The 20,891-nt window shown below is 41.8% G+C and overlaps 1 protein-coding gene and 1 pseudogene across 6 annotated transcripts in view; both read right to left on the bottom strand.

Annotated features, from left to right (window-relative positions):
* arhgap23b (Rho GTPase activating protein 23b) overlaps positions 1-20,891 on the bottom strand; it is a 321,640-nt gene that overhangs the window by 27,369 nt on the left and 273,380 nt on the right. The window lies entirely within an intron of this gene.
* LOC125260967 lies at positions 8,565-8,681 on the bottom strand (annotated as a pseudogene).

Genomic DNA, 20,891 nt, shown 5'->3' with positions numbered 1-20,891 from the left:
TTTAAATAGTACACAGTTATTTTAAATTGTAATAATATTTCACAATATTACTGTTTTTTACTGTATTTTTAATTAAATAAATGTAGCCTTGGTGAGCAGACGAAACTTCTTTTAAAAACATTAAAAATCTTAGTGGTTCCAAACTTTTGGACTGTACTGTATATATATATATATATATATATATATATATATATATATGTCACGATCACCTTCTGCTCCTGTCAGTTCCCGGACTACACTTCCCACAATCCTCCCTGTCAGTCACATGTTCACATCACACCAATCACCTGTTGCCACATCCACCCTAGCGCACCACACTGATCACCACACCCAGCTGCTGCTCATTATCAGGACTATAAAGGACTTCCACTCACACCACCTCACCGCGAAGTATTGTTTAACATTCATGTTGCAATTTCTGAGCGTTTTTACCTGTTTGCCTTGTCTGTTTCCCATGTTGATTCTCTGCTGCTTGCCTTTGGACCCTTGGATTGTTTATTGTTTCCTGTTTTATGATCGATATCTGCCTGCCTTTTGACCTACCGCCTGTACCCTGACTTCGTCCCTGCCTGTCCTTTGCTGTTCCTGTTTGCCCCTGATTAACTCTGCCTGTACGACCATCCTCACTGTAAATAAACGCTGCACTTGGATCTCCTGCCTGAGCCTCCCTCTCATGACAATATATATATATATATATATATATATATATATATATATATATATATATATAATATGTGTGTGTGTGTGAATATATACATATATAGGATGTATGTATTTATATGCATGTGTATATATATTTTATATCATGCTCAGATACTTCTTATGGTCAGACTGATGGCTGGGCCCATAGTAATTATTTTTGTTGGCCCGCTTTCTCGGTTTGATGATGAGAGGATCTTTTAGGCTTAAAAGAACCCTAGATTCTTTCCTTTTTATGTAAAAAAAAAAAAGAGTATTGGGATCTTCGGTCTTTTAGCCGCAGGAATATGAGATGGGTCTATTTTATGTCTTTAAAATAAGACCTTGTTTTCCTGTATAGTTTTTCTGAGCATGTAGTTTTTCAGGAGGCTGGCCCATCTTGAGCTGAGGCTCTGAGACAGGGCCAGAGGTCCAGTATGGCCGCTCAGGCACCTCCTCTTTTCAGAGCAGGTGCAGAGACGGCTGGACTCGAGGAGGAAGAAGCAGGTTTGAGGAGGTGATTGATCACGTACAGCAATAGCGTCTGTGATCGATTCCCTCTCGTTGAAAGAAAGGTGGTGGAAGAAGGGGTGAGGACAAATGCAATGTTGCCCGAGCCCCTTCTTCCACCACCTCCTGAGTTCGAGTTCTTTCTACTTGCTCAGGTGCTTCTTTTACAGTTAGGCTGTTTGATAATATTTTTTCTAAAGGCTGCCTTCTGGCTTGATAGTGAAAGTGCTTTTAGGCTTAAAAGAACTTTTGATTTCATCCTTCTTCATGCATTAAAATAAGGAGGGAAAATCTTCGTTCTGCGAGCCGCAGGAAGGTAAACTGGGTCTATATTTTTATGTTTATAAAAAGTGTAGACCTTGTTTTTCCTGTATAGCTTTCCTGAGCATGTAGTCAGTAAAGTTAGAAGGGGTTCTTTTGGGCAAAATAACTGTAGCATTAGGTTGGCTAATTTTCAAAACATGCAGGCCGCTTTATGGATGCTATTTTGTAGCCTCCTATGTTAGAGTAGCTTCTCAGCTAATACTTTAGTTTGGTTTGAGTTAGCACTCGTCGCTTCAGTTATTTGTGTACAGGACGGCTTATTGGCCACCTGACACTGCTTGCAGTGCTTCATTTTCTCCTCATATTTGAAGGTTTCAAAATGAAGCCCAAGCTTTGTTTGGCCCAATAGGCCTTAGCTAGCGGCTAGGCTAGAGCTAGGTTTAGGTGTTTGTTTGTTACAAGTCAAGTCACCTTTATTTATATAGCGCTTTTTACAATGCAGATTGTGTCAAAGCAGCTTTACATTGATAACTGGTACATAATTTGGCTGCACAGCAGCTCTTAAATAATAGTGTCAATGCAGGCAGATCAAAGCACTGTTGAATAAATGTCAAGAATACTATTGAATATCAAATGTCAAGTGTCCCCAACTAAGCAAGCCAAAGGCGACAGCGGCAAGGAACCCAAACTCCATCAGGTGACATCAGGTGGCAAACAAGTGGCAGATAGTTGTTAAGATGGAGAAAAAAAAAAAAAACTTGGAAGAAACCAGGCTTAGTCGGGGGGCCAGTTCTCCTCTGGCGAACAGTGCTTTGTTACAATCAGGTTGCTATCATAAGTCTGATAGGATCGCAACAATCAAAGTATATATTTCAGTTCCATCCAGTTGAGGATCGTATTCATCACGCCGGTATGGACGGTCTGTTGAGGAACTGTGCTACTGGCTGTCGTGTCGATGAGGCCTTCACAGTGGATGATCCAGTTGACTCGATCTCTGCTGATACTTCAGGGCTGCGTTGTGGTCGTGTCCAGTTGAGGATCGTATTCATCACGCCGGTATGGACAGTCTGTTGAGGAACTGTGGCACTGGCTGTCGTGTTGATGATGTCTTCACAATGGATGATCTAGTCGACTCGATCTCTGCTGATACTTCAGGGCTGCGTTGTGGTCGTGTCATGGCACCGGTCCTTGGTCTCAGCTAGATACGGCCCAGATCCGGTTGACTACGGTAAACCTCGGGATAAACAGAAAGACTAATATTAGCGTAGATGCCATTCTTTTTCTGATGTAACGAGTACATCTGGTGTTATAGGAAGCGTTCCCGGTTCCGGCTGACCTAATTTATGCAGCCTAATAATCCTTTAACGGATTTGAAAATATAAATTGATAATGTGTTATGTGTATGCCAGGTTAAAGAGATGCGTTTTTAGTCTAGATTTAAACTGACAGAGTGTGTCTGCATCCCGAACAATGCTAGGAAGATTGTTCCAGAGTTTAGGTGCCAAATAGGAGAAGGATCTACCGCCTGCAGTTGATTTTGATATTCTAGGTATTATCAGCTGGCCTGAATTCTGATATCGCAATAAACGTGAAGGACTATAATGTATTAAGAGCTCACTTAGGTACTGGGGAGCTAAACCATTTAGTGCTTTGTAAGTAATTAGCAGGATTTTAAAATCTATACGATGTTTAACAGGAAGCCAATGCAGTGATAACAGAACTGGGCTAATATGGTCATACTTCCTAGTTCTAGTAAGAACTCTAGCTGCTGCATTTTGTACGAGCTGTAGTTTATTTATCAAGCAAGCAGAACAACCACCCAGTAGAGCGTTACAGTAGTCTAGCCTTGAGGTCATAAACGCATGAACTAACTGTTCTGCATTTTTCATTGAGAGCATATGTCGTAGTTTAGATATATTTTTAAGATGAAAGAATGCAGTTTTACAGATGCTAGTAACATGACCTTCAAATGAAAGATTGGTATCAAAGAGAACACCCAGGTTCCTAACTGACGACGAAGACTTAACAGAGCAGCCATCAAGTGTTAGACAGTATTCTAGATTATTGAGTGAAGAAGTTTTCGGTCCAAAAATTAGAATCTCTGTTTTTTCTGAATTTAGTAGTAGGAAATTACTAGTCATCCAGTTTTTTATATCAGCTATACATTCTGTTAATTTAGCGAATTGGTGAGTTTTCGTCAGGGCGTGAAGAAATATAGAGCTGAGTATCATCAGCGTAACAATGAAAACTAATGCCATGCTTCCTAATGATATCTCCCAAGGGTAGCATGTACAGAGTGAAAAGCAACGGTCCTAGTACTGAGCCTTGCGGTACTCCATATTTAACTTGTGATTGATATGACATCTCATCGTTTACTACCACAAACTGATAACGGTCAGATAAGTATGATTTGAACCATGCCAATGCAATTCCACTAATGCCAACATAATTTTCGAGTCTGTTTAGAAGAATATTGTGATCAATAGTGTCAAATGCAGCACTAAGATCAAGCAACACTAATAGAGAGATACAACCACGATCTGATGATAAGAGAAAATCATTAGTAACTCTAATGAGAGCAGTCTCAGTACTATGGTATGGTCTAAATCCTGACTGGAAATCCTCACAGATTATTATTTTCTTCTAAAAGTTTTGAAAAATAGACAGATCTAGCAGTTTTTAAGGCCTTTCTGTACTCAGTCATTTTCTCTCTCCACGAAATGCGAAATACTTCTAGTTTTGTTTTCTTCCAGCTGCGCTCCATTTTTCTAACTGCTGTTTTTAGGGCCCGAGTGTGCTCATTGTACCATGGCATTGTATTCATTTTCTTAATCTTTTTTAAACGCAAAGGAGCAACTGAGTCTAATGTGCTGGAAAAGAGAGTGTCAATAGTTTCTGTTGCAATATCGAGGTCTTCTAAGCTGTCTGGTATGCTAAGGTGATGAAACTGATCAGGAAGATTATTTATAAAGCAATCTTTAGTGGTAGAAGTGATGGTTCTACCATATTTATGGCAGGGAGGCAGTTTAGCCGCTTTCACTAAATGTAATATACATGAGACTAGATAATGATCTGAGATGTCGTCACTCTGCTGCAGAATTTCAACGGCATCAATATCAATTCCATGTGACAATATTAAATCTAAAGTATGATTACGACAATGAGTGGGTCCCGACACGTGTTGTCTAACACCAATAGAGTTTAGAATGTCTGTAAATACCAATCCTAATGAGTCTTTTTTATTATCTACATGGATATTAAAATCACCAACAACAAGGACTTTATCTGCAGCTAGTACTAATTCTGATAGAAAATCGGCAATCTCTTTGATAAAGTCTGTATTGTGCCCTGGTGGCCTGTATACAGTACCCAACACAAATGTCAACATAATGTTACGTAAAGCACCATCACTTCGAAGGAATTATATTTGAAAGACTTCTGGCTGATACTGTAAATATTACTATAAATTACGGCAACACCTCCCCCTTTTCCTTTCTGTCGAGGATTGTGTCGATAATCATAACCTTGAGGGCTAGACTCATTTAAAGTAGTGTAATCGTCCGGTTTTAGCCAGGTTTCTGTCAAACACAGCACATCTAGATTATTGTCTGCGATAATATCATTTACAATAAGTGCTTTTGAGGAAAGTGATCTAATATTTAACAACCCAAGCTTTATCATTTGTTTATCATTATTATCTCTATTTTTTATTTGTTGAACATCAATTAAATTTTTACCATTAAATGGGTTTGGAAGTTTTTTATTAGTTATTAATTCGGGGTACAGACACAGTCTCTATTTGATAATATCTAGGTGCAAGAGTTTCTATGTGTTGGGAATTATCTGACTTCTGTAACGTGAGGCAGCTAGCAGACGGTCGGTTTAGCCAGTCTGTCTGCTTCCTGTCCTGGGCCCCAGTTTGTCATGTTTCAGCTCTAAGACTATGTGCCATATTACTAGACAGAAGAGCAGCACCATCCCGGGACGGATGAATACCATCTCTTTTCAACAGGTCAGGTCTGCCCCAAAAACTTTTCCAATTGTCTATGAAACCTATATTATTCTGCGGACACCACTTAGACAGCCAGCCATTGAGTGATGATAATCTGCTAACTATCTCATCACTCCTACGAACAGGAAGGGGACCAGAGCAAATTACTTCTCCTGACATTGTATTTGCGAGTTCACACACCTCTTTAATGTTAATTTTACTGATCTCCGACTGGCGAAGTCGAACATCATTTGTGCCGACGTGAATAATAATTTTAGAGTATTTACGATTAGCATTAGCCAGCACTTTTAAATTTGCTTTGATGTCAGGTGCTCTGGCTCCCGGCAAACATGTGACTATGGTGGCTGGTGTCTCTATTTTCACGTTCCGTGTAATAGAATCGCCAATGACTAGGGCACTTTCAACAGGATTCTCAGTGGGTGCGTCACTGAGTGGGGAGAACCTGTTTGATGTTCTTATTGGAACGGAAGAGTGGTGTTTTCCGCGGCTAGGCCGCCTCACCGTTACCCAAGTGCCCTGCTGCGCGGGCTCTACAGCCGAAACCGAACAATGTACAGAGTTCACTAAGCTAGTCACATCCAAAGCAGTATCTGAAGCCCCTGCATTCTTACTATCCTCGATTAAAGTTTGGATGCGTGTCTCTAATTCTGAGATTCTCTCTGTCAGCCTGACTATTTCCCTACATTTATGACATGTAAATCCCTCGTCGCTGACAGAGAGAGCTACACTGAACATGTGACAAACTGAACACGAGATGACAGTGGGAAAGGATGACATGACTCACCGTGTTTGTAGACTGATCCAAGTTACCACAGCTGTTTGATGAATGCGTTGAAAAGGAGCGCGCGAGACTGATGACAAGTTAATAAGCGAGATGCAAACGCGTTGTAACAGCGATTTAGATTCAAAGATTACAGGCTAGCGACGTCAGATTAATGTGATAGGCAATAATAATAATAATATAAGCAACAATGAATAAAAGTAAGAGATTCAATAAAAGTAAGAGAAAACAAAGCTATATGGAGACGCAAACACCAGCCGCGAGGCAGAGGCAGTGAGGGAGACAGGAGCAATCAAGCCAGACAGGAGCAATCCTCTCAAAAGGCAGGAGCAATCTCTCCTTACATCACCATTATTATTACTATCCCTGTGAAGTTGTATAGTTCCTAGTTCTGGCCTCCTCCTGAGGGAGTTGTGGGCCGTATGCCCATTTCCCATTCGATGTGAAAATGTAGGTGCTATGGCTGAGGTTAACAGCTAAGGTTATAGACTGTTATTAGCCTTCCTGGTGCTGTTTTTCCCAGGTGGTAGGCCCTTATCTTCGAGAAGATGAGTTATGCAGTGCTGCTATGATCTCTGATCTCATGATCTCTGTTAGCTCCCAGTCGATCATGACCACAGCAGCTGTCTTGCATTTGCTGTTAGATTGTTGGCTCTTTATTGTAGCCTCTCTCTTATCACAGCTTGTTTTTGGGCACTGTTGGTTATGATCATGAGTTTGCTCATGTATTTTTTAGCACTGCCTCAGGCTTTTACTCACGTTGTCTGGGGTGATAGGCCTGTTCGGCCTTCCTTAGACCGTGATAGCATTATGTCCGCTGGCTGGCGCCACATGGTGGTAAAAGTAGTAGGCCAGGCCTCCTTTTGTACCCTCTGTGTTGGCCCAGCTGGGCTGGTTGTGTCTAGACTCATTCCATGGTTAAGTCATGTTTTGACTCTTGCCGCCTTCGGCCCCGCCCACCTCTGTATGAATAGGCCCTCTTTCGTTGAGTTCTGCGGCGTAGTGTGTACTTCTCATACCTGAGGGTTTCTCAAGTACCTGGCCTGCGGGGTGGCCCTAGTCATGAAGCTATCACTGATTGATGCCATGTGTTCATAGAAGTTGTAGGCCCCCATCAGGGCCTCCTTTCTGTCTACATGTTGGCACAGCTTTGTGTGGGTTTCTATGTGACTCGTCACCATGGATGGGTCATGATGCCACTAGCTGACGCCGCGTGTATACGGGTTGTAGGCCTTCGCAGGCCTCCTATGTGTCACGCTGGAGTTTGGCTTTGTACTCACTTAGAGAGTAAAAGGTGCTTTTACTGAGTACATCTCTGAAGTGGCTTGCCTCTCGAGGTGAGCTCTTGTACTAAAACCAACTTTGGTCTGGTTTTATGCATTTGCTGCCTTGAGCTTGGTTTCCTTTAGCTCTAGTCGAGCTAAATAGCTACCCTGTCTGTTACTCGGTTCTATTTTGCTCCTAGAACTTTAGTGGTCGCTAGCTGACGCCGTGTGCGACGGGTAGGCTTTAAGGGCCTCCTTTGTAAGCATGCTGGCTTTTTCCATTTCAGTTTTTATTTACTTTATAGTAAAGGGTCTTATGTCGCTGGCTGGCCGGGGCTCGGGCTGGCTAATGACCTCCCTTTGTAGTCAGTCTGTCTAGCCTGAACCTCGATAACACTGCCACGAGCTGATGCCACGTGTCTGCTGAGGTTATAGGCCCATGGGGCCTTCTTTAGCGCGTGATGGCGTATGTTGTACTCCTCTTGCTTAAAGAGTAAAAGGGTGCTTTTACCAAGTACACTGCTCGTTGGATTGTGTTGGATGGGCTGTTTTGTGGGCACTCACAGCTACCTAATTACTTGGTTGGTCATAATAATAATAATAATAATAATCCTTACATTTATATAGCGCTTTTCTGGGCACTCAAAGCGCTTTACATATTGAAGGGGGAAGTCTCCTCAACCACCACCAATGTGCAGCATCCACCTGGATGATGCGACGGCAGCCATATTGCGCCAGTACGCCCACCACACACCAGCTTATTGGTAGAGAGGAGACAGAGTGATGAAGCCAATCAGTGTATAGGGATGATTAGGAGGCCATGATGGACAGAGGCCAATGGGCAAGTTTGGCCAGGATGTCGGGGTTACACCCCTACTCTTTTCGAAGGACATCCTGGGATTTTTAATGACCACAGAGAGTCAGGACCTCGGTTTAACGTCTCATCCGAAGGACGGTGCTTTTTGTCAGTATAGTGTCCCCATCACTATACTGGGGTGTTAGGACCCACACAGACCACAGGGTGAGCACCCCCTGCTGGCCTCTCTAACACCTCTTCCAGCAGCAACCTAGTTTTCCCAGGAGGTCTCCCATCCAGGTACTAACCAGGCTCAGCCCTGCTTAGCTTCAGTGGGCAACCAGTCTTGGGCTACAGGGTGATATGGCTGCTGGCCATGGTCATGCGCTCAACATGCTATGTTTTCAGTTCTTTGGCCTTATGGGCCATCCTGAATACCACCTTGTGTGTTGGGTTCACATTGTGATGTTAGTTCATTGTAAGAACTCTTAGCTATGTTGTAGGCCCCTTTTTGGTCGGCCTCCATGGTTATGTGCCTACAGTACGGTCTGTCTGTTAGGTTGAGTTTCATACTTCCCTTTGGGTTGACTGTGTAATTGTGCTTAGCTCCCTAAGCTGGTCTTTGGTTGTAGACTTCTATGAAGTCTCCCGTTCAGACTGGCCCCAGGCTGGTTTGTGCTCCCCTGCACCAGGGCTCTCTAGCGCACAGCCTCCTCAGCGCTTTATCAGAAGCTGAGTAGATCCTAAGATGAGTGGTCTTACTCCCCTCAGTACGAGGGTTTATAGCGTTCAGCTGAGTTCCACTCTCCAGGATGCCCATCTCTGTGTGTGGGTTTGAGTTGCTCACTGCCTGCTCTTGCAGTCGCTCTTACGTGCTCTCCTCTTTTGGAGTTTGCGCTTGGAGATTCTGTGTATCAGACAAGGTTGGCCAGGCTGTGTTTGGCTTTCACTAGATTAGTAAGGCCTCCTTGGTGGCGTCGGGGGTGATTTTGTCCCCTCTAGTGACTGGCTGGGATTCCTTCTAGGCTCCTGGCCACATTCCCTTTAAGGGACCACTTTCTATGGTTTGTTGGTCCCAGATGCCTTGAGCAGCCTCGGTAGGCCTTTCATGGAAGGCCTCTTTTAGGCTCAGCTTGGGCTGTTGGCCATAGGGAATGCTGTCAATGACAGCCTTGGAGAAATTGCTCACAGTTTTTCCCTGGAACTGTTGGACGTTTGTTCAGACATTTTGGGCATGCACTCTCCTCTAGCATGGCAGCGTTGGTATATCGTTCCCATAGCGCATTCTAGCGCAGAGCTGAAGTTCCCTTTCGAAAGGGAACGTCTCAGGTTACGCATGTAACCATGGTTCCCTGAGAACAGGGAATAAGACTCTGCGCTTCCCTGCCATGCTTCGGGATGCCTGCTGAACAGTCCCTCAAAGACGAGAAGGTGTTGACTGCTTCCTCAGGCGCTCCCTTCATACATCACGATTCGCGCCGTTCGACGTCATAGGCTGTCGCCAGCCAATAGGATTGGAGTTTTGTGATTCTTGGCATTTCGAACACCTGTCACGAGTGACGGTTCCCATAGCGCAGTCTAGCGCAGAGTCTCAGGGAACCATGGTTACATGCGTAACCTGAGACGTTTTCACCTGACTTGTTTAGTCCCTCAATTTCTTTTATATTTAAGCCCTCAGTTTTATCAGTCCTTTTTTTTAGCATTATCTTTGTGTTTGACAAAGCTGTTACATTATCGCTCTGTGTTGGATTGCCTTCTTTGTTTTCTTTGTTAATAAAAAGTGTTTAAACTGCACTTAGATCCACCTCTCCTCTGCCTTGCCTAACCTGCTGTAACCCGGAGTATTAATGTATTAAAGTGCCCCTATTATGCTATTTTAAAGGTTCTTCATTTTGTTTTGGAGGCATTCTATAAAAGGTTTACATGCATCAAAGGTCAAAAATGCTTTCATTTTCTCATAATATACATTGCACATCACCACATATTTCAATGATTCTCAAATGACTTGTCTGATGCTTCAGCCTCTCTAAATCCCTCCTTTCCGTGAGCCTGCTCTGCTCTCTGATTGGCCAGATGGCCCAGTCTGTTGTGATTGGTGTAACGCTACACTGCATGCGGAAACAAACGCCCCATTACCATAACTGATTCAGCTCCAGAGGTTTCCGGAGGATTCCGGAGATCAGCCATTGTACACACTGTAAACACAGTAACGATGGCATCGATTTTACCATATCGTTCCGAGCGCGAGTCCGATGATGAAACATTTGAAGAACTAATTATTCAACCTGAGCCTCCATCGCAACAACTGAAACACTATCATCATGAGATGTTGGAATTGTAATTCTTCTACATCAGCATTAACAAGTGTATTTCCATCAACAAACCGATGTGTATAATTCCAGAGATGGGCAAAAATACATCAAAATGTATTTTAAAATAAAATACCAAATACCTTAATTTTAAATGTATCAAAATAAACTACACAATACAGCAGCCACACCATGTATCAAAATAAACTACTGTATTTTTGTATTTTGAAAATAATACAAAATACTTTTACAAGGAAGCATGAAATTTCTTCGCAAACATTCCATCAGTTGGCCTATTTGATCTATCCCTTCACCTAACACTGACTCAGTTGATTTAAGTACATAATGTTTGATAGCAACAGCTTTTCTTTGCCCGAGTCATGCAATAAATCTGACACATGCAATCAGTTAAAGGCACAAATATGTAGGATTTTTAGATTAAAATATTCAGAAACCACTAAAACAATGTTATATTTTTTGTTGACTTGTGTACTTACATTATCCCAAATGTTTCCAAGAAATTCTAAATCCAGAGAAATAAGCAATTTTAAACAGGACAGTGTATCGGTGTATCGCCTATCAATGATATCATTACCCTCGATGTCCTGTTTTATTTTGTCGAAAAACCATGGATACATCAAAGACACTTTAGTACTGTATATTATGAGTTTTATTAGACAGGGAAGCAACTGTTTGGATAAAATCATCGACAGAAAACTCATCATGTTATATCGCTTAACACATTAGGGGCCAGATTTCCTAAACGGGGCAAATTAGCGTGAGAGTGCAATTCCACAAATGTGTTGATGGGAGTGGCAAGTTTGCACATGATCTGCTGACATGCAAATTAAAGATCACAGACACTGTCAGATCATTTACATAATGACTAACGCAATATACCAAGATTAGCGCAGGAGAGATTTTCAAAGTGAGGGGGACCAAACTGCTTTCCGGGGGGGGGGGGGATTGTTATGACAACGGGCGCTCTAAATTTTAATGGACTGGAGCTCACGTTCACATCGGGAACACGGGTGCACCGCGATGCGACCGCAAAAGGCACTTTCACGATCAAAGTGCACGCCACTGATAAGCATTGTAAATTAAATATTACAGTATACACATACCAGTTAAACGCACAGATCTCCCCCCGTGCGTCCTCCACTGGATGAGGCAATATCACTTTCGTTTCTATTTCAGATATCTCTTTTATAGATGCCATCAATGCTTTTGCCTTTCAAGACGCAATTACCGAAATCAAAACAGTCCATAAACTATAAATCCTCACGAAAACTTCAGTCAAGCCAGCTCGCGCGTCAACCTGAGAGATCAGCCTCCTTACCTTAAAGTGTCAAATTTCTCGGTTTCTGAATGGACGGTTTGGCTTGATTGACAGACGCTAACATTCGGGCATGATTTATATACCATCGACCTATCCTAAAACGTTAGCACGCTTTGATTGATGGTTTGGAGATCGTGTGTTTCTCCGTTCGAGAGCGCATTTCCTGTTCACATCCGCGACAAAACAGCTGATTATTTACGAACGGATCGCTTACAGAAACATGAAAATGGTCTCATTTGAAAGAAAATATCCTAAGCTAAAAGATGATATAGTGTGACTAATTGAAGCAGCCCTTATCAAAAGTGCAGGGGTCGACTTCTATCTTTTCAAAACTGCGGGGGTCCTGACCCCCCTGTCCCCCGTGCCAACGGCGCCCCTGCCAAGAGCAGTGCAAATTAGAGTTGGGTCGCAAATAAACAGAGCTGAATCCTGATGCTGATGCTGATGTTCTCATCAGGTGTGGGTCGACACAGGCGCAACTTAATATGTAATCTAACAAACACATACACCTATACTGTATAATATAGTTTGCCAAGCTATGTTGGCCTATAGATATAGATATAGGCAAACAATATGTTTGGATAAGGTCTTACTCTGTCATTTCAAAGAAATTAATAATCCTTCTACCACGCGCTCTCTGTTCACTGCAGTGTCTCCTCCTAACAGCAACAATTGCAGCCATGTCACAAAATGGGTTCAGACATGCTTTTTTACGGCGTTAAATAATGGTGTAAATATCAGTAAATTGACGAACATTAGTAAATCGCATTGTGTGATTCATTTAAATACTCTCCTCCCATAAATTTTGCATCTGAAAGGGAAACTCCTAAATGCCAAAAGAGGGTTTGTGCTGGCACAAGCTGTTAGTAAATCTGGCCCCAAGTCTTTTTGTTTGAATCTCATTTTCTTGATTCATCGCTAGTACCATGTTTTACCATGACTAATATTGATCTAGCTTACTGCAGTGTACAATAAGTGTCTCATAGTAGCTGCCGAGCGAACACACAGAGTAGCACTATACCAACTTTAAACACACAATTGAATCTAATATGATAAGCGGCGCTGCTTTACCCTACATGCACATGACCGAAAGAAGCGGAAGCGGCGACTGTGGCATAATAAAAGATCCGCTGCTGTGAAGCTGTGTCGCACTCGTCTCTCATCAGTAATTGCTCCAGTGGGCTCGTTACTGCTCTCACAGCATTCGGTCCTGCTCTGCTTCATACTACAGTAATGTTAATAATCTCTCCATGAACATAATTTCCTGTCCCGATTCTTTTCCACCGGCTGTAGACGTGAAGACAACACATCCCGTGATTCCATTTTAAATGTTTGCAAATGACTCATAATTGTATCCTAATTTAGTTACTTGATGTTTGGTAACAAAGGGCCTACTTTGCATCAGCAACACTGACTCAATGACAACAACTCATTTATAAGAAGACAACTGATGGCACCTGTATTCATAACTAGTTTTTAACCAATTAATCATTTGATTGTTAATCATAAATATAGGTGATTGCTCCTCGGTAATGTTTTCAAGAACATTATGTAAATTGGTATACTATTTAGCCTAGGCTACCAAAACGAACACCAAAACTTTACATGAATTGTTAAAAATTACAGCAATTCATGCTAAAAATTAATGGAAAGCTGACAGCCTTGCACGTTTCTTGACCACTTTCTTCCATTTGGATCAATTTTCTGTTCTGATCGCAACAAGTCTCTGCAAACTATTGAGTAGGCACCAACCAGAGGCCGCAATTTAATGATGTCATCATGTAGACTTCTTACAAAGTATTTTACAGTATTTTAAAAATACAAAAATACAAAACACTAAAGTATTTTGATACAAAATACAAAGCCATTTTCATCAACCCTATCAAATACAAATTGCAAAATACTATTTTGTATTTGAAATACATATTTGAAATACATGTATCATAAATACTGCCCATCCCTGTATATTTCTAATTTATTGTGGTGCACATGTGGGAACTGTATCATTAACTATCAATTATAGTGCTAATGTTATCTGAGCACTAACATGAATGACTGATGTAACATCAAAGTTTGTAAAAACAAATCTTGCTCCATCCTTTATCATCACTCAGAGTAGTAAGAAGGACAGACAATCTGCATTAATGGACACAATTTTACGTAATTGTGGCCACAGCTGATTTGGATTGGTTTTGCATTGTATTTCAGTAAGCGATAGTGATAATGTGAGTTAAAGCTGGGACAAATAACAATTGTAAGGCCGATTATGAATGTAATTTGATACTTATGACTGATCATGCCCAAATATGCCGAGTCAGAGCCAGTTGCGTTCAGTCAGTGTTTACAGTCAGTCTTTAAATGCCATGTGTAAGTATTTAAATCTGTGTGGCATCGTGAGAGGGTGTGTCATAGAGGGAAGATATGTGCCATCGGCGGTGAGTTCCAAACGGGATATATCGCCCTCCGAAGGGCACTTCGGAGTGAAAATAATCATGGCCGCCATGTTGAAGCGTCGTTCCAAACCGAAGTGCTTAAAACTGGCCACTTCAAAGGGCCCTTCGGAATGAAGGATTTCGAAGGGTACAACTGATGGACACTTCGGGCCCCCATGATCCTTTGCACAGGGAAGTTTTTTGATGTCACAGAATGGGTACAGGAGGCTCGGAGTTAGATTTTGACTATAAATATATTTTTCTATACTACTGTAATATTTAGACTTAGATTTGGTACATTATTATGGTCAAAACGACATTGTACTTCAACAAAAATACTTTACAGCTCCCTTTTTCAGTCCATTCAAATGTTTAAAATACATACAATATAGGCTACATGGTGCGATAAACCTAAAATAAATAAATAAATAAATAAACTAACATTAAACAAAGGGCGCAGCTTGCACAATCTACTCCTCTTTGATTGTCTCGTTATGATGACGCAGAAGTGCGTTCCAAAAGAAGAGTTTTGTTGACCCCTACACCCTTCATCCCTTCAAAGCTCTCACTCCGGAGGGTAAACCCTCTGAAGGGATTAGGGCATAGGGATGAGCCCTTCCGAATGGAACGCAGGGCTAGATGGTTGCAGCATGGGGACTACAAATCAAGATGGCCACCCGGTCCGGGACTACAATTACCAGGTTCCTTCACGGTGGAAGCACAGCTGTTGCAAGTGAAGGAGAAAAGCTGTTAATGAGCTGAGAACAAAGAGACTGTAGCTGTGTCCCAATTCAGGGTCTGCACAATTTGAAGTGCATGAAAGGGGTGGGACTTTGGAGTGGAGGAAGGTCTAACTGAGGTGCAGGGTTGACAGGTCTGCGAAACAAAACCATACCAAAAGTAGGGTTATCATGGCAAGTGTAAAAGTAGCCCAATTCCAGACGTGGCAACAATGAGCCGAGTGTCATTGCATGGTTAACGGTTGTGTGACAGACAGCTGACAGTTGACGTTTGTGTGTGCATTTTAAAGTTTTATGACTTTCTATTGGGTTTTGACATGCTTCACTGCGGTGACACAGGACACTGGACTATATAAACAGGTAAAATATGGATGGTTAAACTGTTTAATGTTAGTTTTATATCGTTAGCAACTAGCAATTAGTTAACCTTGTTTGTTTTTTTATGTTAAATGAAATGTTAACTGTGAAAATATATCATTCATATTTATAAAACTAACATTTATAAAACTAACATTACACAGTTTAACCATAAATATTTTACCTGTTTATATGGTCCAATGTCTCATCGTCACCAGCAGTGAAGCATAAAACTTTAAGTCATAAAACTTTAAAATGCACACGCAAACGTCAACTGTGTCACACAGCTGCTAGCCATGTAACGACACTCGGCTCATTGTTGCCACGTCTGGAATTGGGCTACTTTTACACTTGTGCCGTGATAACGCTACTTTTGGTATGGTTTTGTTGTGCAGACCTGGCAACCCTGCACCTCAGACATTCCTCCACTCCAAAGCCCCATGGCCCCCACCCCTTTCATGCACTTCAAAGTGCACAGCCCTGAATTGGGACACAGCTATTGTGTGTCTGGATACAGAGAGAAGCTGGAATAGTGTTTTTTCTTTTCTGTGTAAAGTTTGAAATTTGAGTTGATTAAAAAAGGAAACCAGTTGCTCTTTGCCTGGACTTGATTTCTGAAGCAATTCACTCTGTGGTGATACCCTACCTCTCACGATGCCACATATGGTGGAGAGTGCAGTTTCAATGGTGTGAGTGCTGATGTCTAATGGAGATTGGGAAGACCTGACGGTGAAGTTTACTAAGTTAAGTACAAAAGACCACAACGTTACAATTTAGTTATTGAAAGCAATTCTAGAGACTAATAAAATCTAACAACAAACTAATGCTGCATTAGTAGGAGAATAAAGACATGAAAATGAGTTGAAAGCAAAGGAACTTCAAATAAGAATGAGCCAAGATAGCAATAAAATCAGAGCTAGTGACTTCATTCCAAAAATGGGGGTCACCGATGACTTGGAGGCATACTTGTATGCTTTTGAGACTACAGCGCATAGAGAAAAGTGGCCAAAAGAACAGTGGGCTAGGATGAATCACAAAAAGCCTTTTTAGATTTAGATCCTACAACTGCAAATGATTATGATAGCTTAAAAAAGAGATCCTTAGCAGAAGTGGTCTCAATAAAATCAGAGCTAGTGACTTCATTCCAAAAATGGGGGTCACCGATGACTTGGAGGCATACTTGTATGCTTTTGAGACAACAGTGCATAGAGAAAAGTGGCCAAAAGAACAGTGGGCTAGGATGAATCACAAAAAGCCTTTTTAGATTTAGATCCTACAACTGCAAATGATTATGATAGCTTAAAAAAGAGATCCTTAGCAGAAGTGGTCTCACAACGTTTGGGATGGCCCAGCAAGTACATGAATGGGGATTTCACAAAGACCAACCTCCCCGTGCACAGTTTCATGAACTGATGCGCCTGACGAAGAAATGGCTAGAAACTGAAAAGAATACAGCAGGATCAGTTGTCAAGAAAGTAGTGGTAGAAAAATACCTAAGAGCCCTTCCATATGAAGCAAAAAAAGTTAGCCAGAGCAATCCAATAATAGCAAGGGGTTTAATAGAGGCAGTTGAAATACAGTGCTCAGTGTAAATGAGTACACCCTCTTTGAAAAGTAACATTTTAAACAATACCTCAATGAAAACAAAAACAATTGTCAAAATGTTGACTAGACTAAGTTTAATATAACATCTGTTTAACTTAACATGAAAGTAAGGTTAATAATATAACTTAGAGAACAAAATTTTCAGGTTTTACTCAAATTAGGGTGATGCAAAAATGAGTACACCCCACTGAAAGTCTCTGGAGCAAAGCTAAATTTTAGACTACAAATGTCTAATTTAACAAGAATTCAACCACAGGTGAGTCTAATTATTCATTACACAGGTGTCCAGCAGACAGTTGACTATAAAAGGGTGTTAAAACCCCTTCCCATTTCATGCTGTCAGCAATGGCACCACATGGAAGAGAAATGTCACAAGACCTGAGTAAGAAAATAATTTCTTTACATGAGAAAGGTGAAGGCCAAACTGGGGTGATTATTTCCTGTGACACAATATGGAGTGGACTGCATCCACGAAAGAAGCCTCTCCTAAAGCCCAGGCAAGAATTTGCCAGGTCCTATGCTAAATAGATAAATGTTTTTGGAACTGATGGCTTCAAAACTGTATGGCGTCACAAAGGTGAGGAATACAAAGAAAAATGCATGGTGCCTAAAGTGAAACATGGTGGTGGCAGTGTCCTTATGTGGGGCTGCATGAGTGCTACTGGTGTCAGGGAACTGCATTTCATTGATGGCATCATGAATTCACAAATGTACTGCTCTATACTGAAAGAGAAGATGGTACCATGACTCTGTGCACTTTTCCAATATGACAATGATCCTAAACACACATCTAAGGCCACTGTTGGATTTCTGAAGAAGAATAGGTTGAAAGTGATTCATTGGCTCCTGATCTGAATCCAATCTAACACCTATGGGGACTTCTGAAGAGACAAGTTGAGTATCACTCTCCATCCAGTCACTAAAAGAGGTCATTCTTAAAGAATGGAAAAACATTGATGTTGCAAAATGTCGCCAACTTGCTCATTCCATGTCTAGAAGACTTGGTGCTGTCATTAAAAATCATGGAGGCCATACAAAGTACTAGATGTAGTAGTTTTTGTTGTGGGGTATGCTCATTTTTGCATCACCCTAATTTGAGTTTAACTGAAAAATGTGTAATATAAGTTATATTATTAACCTTACTTTCATGTTATAAGTTAAACAGATGTTATATTAAACTTAGTCTTGTCAACATTTTGGAAATTGCTTTTGTGTTCCTTAAGATATTGTTTAAAATGTTACTTTTCAGAGGGGGTGTACTCATTTACACTGAGCACTGTACATCAAGCTAATGTAAATATGTTAAATTACTGGACACAAGGAAGACTCCCAAAGGTCAGCTGACACAGTGGTTTAGCCCGAGGAAGGGAAACAGTGGTCCCTATGAACAAAAAGCATTATACAGGCCTAGAACATGTTACAAATGAACCCATGCCAACAGCAGATTCTTCAGGGAGCCTGCAGACTAACCTCTTTGCTGCACTAATGGGAGACACAAACTTCTCATATAGTTACTTCTCTATAGTTACTTCCCTGTAACTATAAAGTAGCACCAAATCTCACAGCATGAAACCCCCTAATTCCCCTGCCAATCATTGAGACCCTGTTTGAAAGAATTGGAATGGATATTGTGGGGCCCCTACCCAAGAGTGCTAGGGGATATCAATATATTTTAATGATGCTGGATTATGCTATCTGATATCCTGAAGCTGTTCCCCTGCGGAAAGCCACAGCCAAACAGGTGGCCAAAGAGCTGTTCCTCCTCAGTAGTAGGGTAGGGATCCCAAAAGAGATCCTAACTGATCAGGGGACCCCCATTATGTCAAGGGTTGTCAAGGAGATGAGTCACCTGTTGAGAATCAAACAGCTCAGAATCTCAGTTCACCATCCCCAAACAGATGGTCTTGTAGAGTGCTTTAATAGAACACTCAAGCATATGCTGCAGAAAGTAATTGAGAAATATTGACGAAATTGGGACCAGCTTCTACCCTACCTTCTGTTTTCAATGAGAGAGGTACCCCAGGCCTCTAAGGGATTCTTCCCTTTTGAATTGCTCTACCCACACAAGCCAAGGCTCTTAGACATTGTCAAAGAATCATGGGAAGAACAGCCCTGTCCACATAGAATCCTAACTGAACATGTGGAAACTATGAGAGAGAGGATGGCAGCGGTGTTTCCCATCATCAGAGAGCAAATGGAAAAATCCTAGAGGGAACAACAAGCCACATACAACTGGCCTGTACAGCCGAAGGAATTCCAAATAGGAGATAAGGTATTCATGCTCATACCCACTGTGGAAAGCAAGTTCCCCGCCACCTGGCAAGGGCAATTTGAAGTAGCAGAGAGAACTGGACAAGTAAATTATAGAGTAAATCAGCCAGGTAAGAGGAAGTTACAACAGATTTACCATGTAAACCTTCTGAAAAAGTGGCATGCAAGAGATGCATTCTTTGGTGGTGTCCTAACCACAGAGAAGGCTAGTAGGCCAAAGGAAGAAGTCAAAGTGAGTGCAAACCTAACTTCACAGCAGCTGCAGGAGACATTGGAGTTGGTAGAGTGGAATAGAAATGTTTTTTTTCCTCTGAACCTGGTCACACCCATGTGATCGAACATGAAATTCATACTGCACCTGGCAAAGTCATACACCAGTGTCCATATGGAGTCCCTGAAGCCAGGCAAGAAGCTATCAAGGAAGAGGTAAGAAAAATTATAAAGCTAGGGGATCTCAGAGGGATCTCATTGAAGAATCTCAGAGTGCCTGGTCGAGCCCTATTGTGCTGGTTCCCAAGACGGATGGAACAATAAGATTCTGTAATGATTTCAGGAAACTAAATGAAGTGTCAGAGTTTGATTATTTTCCCATGTCACATGTAGATAAATTGATTGATTGACTGGGCAAGGGCAGATTTATTACCACCCTTGATTTAACCAAAGGATATTGGCAAGTTCCTCTTTCTCCAGAATCCAAGGAAAAGACAGCCTTTGCTACCCCAGAGAGGCTATACCATTATGTTCGTCTACCTTTTTGGCCTGCATGGGGCACCAGCGACTTTTCAGAGGCTGATGGACCACATCCTTTGATTCCATCAAAGGTATGCTGCAGCATATTTAGATGACGTGGTGGTGTATAGCCGGGAGTGGGAAACTCACTTAATGCAAGTTCAGAAGGTATTGGATTCACTAGGGGAGGCGGTCCTCACTGCTAACACCTAAAAAGTGCAAACTAGCCTTCATGAAACAAACTACTTGGGATACACCATAGGATGAGGTCTAGTTAAACCCTAAGAGGCCAAAATCAGTGCCATAAAAGACTGGCCTAGGCCCTTCACAAAGACCCAAGTTAAGTCTTCCTGGGCCTGGCAAATTACTACAAAAGTTTTGTCTCTAACTTTGCTCCTCTGGTTGCTCCCCTTACAGAAATGACCAGGAAACAACACTCCAGAATGGTTAAATGGTCTGAAAAGATGGAGGAATCATTTGCACAACTAAAGAGAGCCCTGACTTCATTTGCACAACTAAAGAGAGCATCCTGTCCCGGTGGCATCCGATTTTAAAAAGTCTTTTATATTGCACACGGATGCATCAGAGGTGGGTCTTGGGGCAGTGTTATTACAAACGCAAGAGGGGGAGGAACATCCTGTTCTGTATATGAGCAGAAAGTTAGCAAAGCATGAGAAAACATTGTGGCATCATTAGAGGGAGTGTCATAGAGGGAAGGTATGTGCCATCAAGATGGTTGCAGCATGGGGACTACAAACCAAGATGGCCACCCGGTCCAGGACTACAGTTACCAGGTTCCTTGG

This window comes from Megalobrama amblycephala, unplaced genomic scaffold (genome assembly GCF_018812025.1).
Source record: "Megalobrama amblycephala isolate DHTTF-2021 unplaced genomic scaffold, ASM1881202v1 scaffold201, whole genome shotgun sequence".
In the NCBI taxonomy this organism is placed as follows: Eukaryota; Metazoa; Chordata; class Actinopteri; order Cypriniformes; family Xenocyprididae; genus Megalobrama; species Megalobrama amblycephala.
The sequence above is the reverse complement of the archived record's forward strand: the minus strand, read 5'-3'. Positions and strand labels throughout refer to the sequence as shown.